The sequence below is a fragment of the Semicossyphus pulcher genome, unplaced genomic scaffold, assembly GCF_022749685.1.
Source record: "Semicossyphus pulcher isolate SPU_LCO1_2020_fin unplaced genomic scaffold, fSemPul1.0.p SCAF_21, whole genome shotgun sequence".
NCBI lineage: Eukaryota > Metazoa > Chordata > Actinopteri > Labriformes > Labridae > Semicossyphus > Semicossyphus pulcher.
Genome location: NW_027211695.1, coordinates 2,501 through 5,868, shown reverse-complemented (window position 1 = coordinate 5,868; position 3,368 = coordinate 2,501).

Here is a 3,368-nt window from a genome sequence, read left to right as displayed (position 1 = left end):
TTTGGGGCTGTTTACGCTGATGATGATGGCCCTGGTGTGCTCCAGAGAGCTCCTGTGCAGTCTCTTGCCGAGGTTGTTCCAGGCCCAGCGTTGAGCTACTTCCCATGGTTCTCTCCAGTTTCCTGTGAGCACCTGGGAGAGCTCTGCGGACAGTCTGTCGATCTCATCAGTGTAGTGTCCATCAAGGATTACTCGAGTATTGTAGCCCCAGTTTCTAGCATTGCCTTCCAGGAGGAGCAAGGTTTTCCCTGTCGGGCAAGCTGGTTTGATGAGATCCATCAGTTCCTTCATCTTGCGTAGCAGGCTGGGAGGATCCGGTCTGGACTCTTTGTTGTGGTCCACGCTGACAGTAATATTGCGCAGGTGGTGTACCATACGGATCAAATTAAACATTATTCTCACCGTGATTTGAAAAGAGCTCTGACACTGTGTCATTTGTCTTTTCCTGTGGTGCTGTGTGTGTGCTGTGGTGTAGCCTCTCTGGTAGTGTGTGTTGTCAGCCCGGGGCTGGCGTCTACCTTTGTGGCTCATACTTACCTAACAAATTTAACAAGGCTTTAGTTGGCACCGTTAGGTATCGACCTGTGTTAGATTTGTGTTTTTGTGCTGTAGGCTGAGTCCTCCGGAGTGCTGTTTCTGCTGGAGGGCTGCTGCAGCGTGTGGAGAGGTCCTTTGTGAAGGTCTCCTGAGTAAACTGAGTAAGGTATCAACCTAAGTCAGTTTTGCTCCTTGTTGGTCCTCTGTGGAGAGAGTTCTCTTCCGTGGAGGGAGGGTTCGTCCTTCTGGTTCTTGCTGGAGGTGGAAGCTTGTCCTTTCTCTCGGTGTGTAGGTCGCGACGTTTCGATCTGGTTAGATCTTCATCAGGCAGTGTGGCTGCTCAGTGTTTTGCTGCTCTATTTGTGTCTGTGTATTTTGGGCTCCGCCCGCTTTCTCCGCCCCCTCCTTTCTCATTGATCGGTTTGATCTGGACAGTCTGCCAATGGCAGGGCTGCTTCCCCAGAGGCACGAGCTGGTTAGGTTCGGGACAACGGATCCTGCTTTCTAGAGCTGTCAGTTTTAACTGACTTGTGCTTCTAAAAAAGACAGGGAATGCATAGGCCATCTGTGGATTCCCTGATTCAAACCTCACTCTGATACTCGGCAGGTCGGGCTGAGAAAGCATGTCAAATTTATTTAATGTTCAGTCCAGTGGGATATCTGGTGTCGAGTTGACGAATCCAGTATCTCTCTGTCTGCTGCCGTTGTGCAGCTGTCCAATTAATGTTGTGTTCGAGTCCGCTCACTTCTAGTGATTGAAGGCCGTGTTCCAGAAAATGTGGGACTAATTTAGTGTGCATTTCTTTCTGGTTCTTAATGTTATATCTGTGTTGTGCCAGTCGGATTCGGATGGAATTCCCTGTTTCTCCTATGTACTGGCTCCCGCATTTGTTGCATGTGATGATGTACACGCAGTTTCTTGTGTCCAGATTGATTTTCTGGAGGATGGGAAATACCTGTTTGGTTCCCCTGTTCTTTACAGATTTTTTCTCTTTAAAGAACTGCGGTTTGTTTTTGTGTGGTTGTCCCGGTTTTGGTTTTAGTTTACTTTTGACTAAGATGTCCTGTAAGTTTTTGTTTTTCCTATATGCTGATATGATCCTAAATTCCTGCATCACAGAATTGTTCCTTTGAGTGTCTTCAAAGTTCCTTTTGATTCTGTTGTTAATGTGGATACTTAGGCTCGAGTAAGTTGTTATCAGGGGGATGGGAGTTTTGAGGTTCTTCTCCTTTGTTTCCAGAAACGACTTTCGGATTTTCCTCAGGAAGCTCCGGGCGTAGCCTCTTTTCCTCAACGACCCATATAGAGTCTGAGTGGCCTTTTCAAATTCCGTGGACTGGCTGCAGATTCTGTGGAATCTTAAGAGTTGGGATTTAACAAGTCCTCTGAATGTGTGTTTTGGGTGGAAGCTGTTTTTGTGTAGTAATGAATGTGTGTCAGTATCTTTGAAATAAACCTTTGTGTCTAATGTGTTAGTGCGGTTAAAATCAGGGCCTTTGTATGTGGTGGTGTCTAAGAAATTAATTGAGGAGTTATGTGTGGTGTGTTTAACTTTGATCGATGTGTGGTGCGTGTTTAAGATGTTCATGAAGTCTAAAAATGTGTCTGTGCCGTGTGTCCATGTGCCCCAGATGTCATCTAAATATCTAAAGTAGTGTGTGGGTTTGTGTGTGCATTTCTCGAAGACTGTTTCTTCCCAGTCAGCCATGTAAATGTCCGCATAGGCTGGTGCGAATTTCTTGCCCATTGCTGTCCCTTTGATTTGGAGGTAAGATTCCTGGTTGAATTCAAAGTCGTTTTTCGTCAGGTTGATGAACAGGAGTTCCAGGATTTCTGCATCCGGTCTGTCTTTGTCCGGGTATTTGTTGAACCATTTCCTAACTGCTTTTAGTCCCTCTGTTGTTTCTATGTTGGTGTATAGGCTGTCTACATCTATACTGAATAAAAACGCAGACTGTGGGACGGTGATGCCTCTGATTTTGGCTACAAAATCATAGGTGTCCTTTATGTAGCTAGGATGGCGGTTCGACAGAGGATTTAGAAAGAAATCTATGTATTCTGCCGTCCTGTAGGATTCACTGTTGCAGTCAGAGACAATCGGCCTTCCTGGTGGAATCTCATACGGTTTAGGCCATGTGTCTGGTGCTTTGTGAATCTTGGGTAGTAGGTAGAATATCCTGGCTCTGGGTGCTTCTTTTCCCTTTAGGTAGCTGCTCTGTTTCGTATTTATGTATTTTTTGTCCAACAGCGTATCTATGATTTTATTTATGTCCTCCACCGTTTTTAGGTAAGTGGGTTCCTGTAGTTTCCTGTAGTGTTCCTGGTTGTTGAGCTGTCTCTCAGCCTCCCAGATGTACTGTTCTCTGTCCATGATCACTATAGCGCTTCCCTTGTCTGCTGGTTTAATGACTATGTTTCTGTTTTTGGCTAGGTTCCTGAGGGCTGTTACCTCCTCCTGCGTTAGGTTACAGTGATCTCTATGTTGTTCTGGCAGTACGTCTAGTGCTTCCCTGTCTAGGGTGATCAAGTCGGTGATTTCCTGGGCAATTTGTCCCCCTCTAGGCTCCCATTTGGATGTGGGCATGAAGGGTATCCTGTCCTTTTTTCTCTTGTTTTGGAAAAAGGCTGCCAGTTTTAGTTTCCTGTGGTATATTCCTATGTCCTGTCTTAGGTTATTCCTCTGTTGTTTGTGGATATCTAGCGTGGGGATGAAGGAAAGTCCTTTTTCCAGTAGTTTTATTTGGGGCTCTGTCGGTTGAAAGTTGTTGGCCAGGAGTACTATGTTCTTGCTCCCCTCCTCAGTTTGTAGGCTTGTGGGGATGTCTAGTTT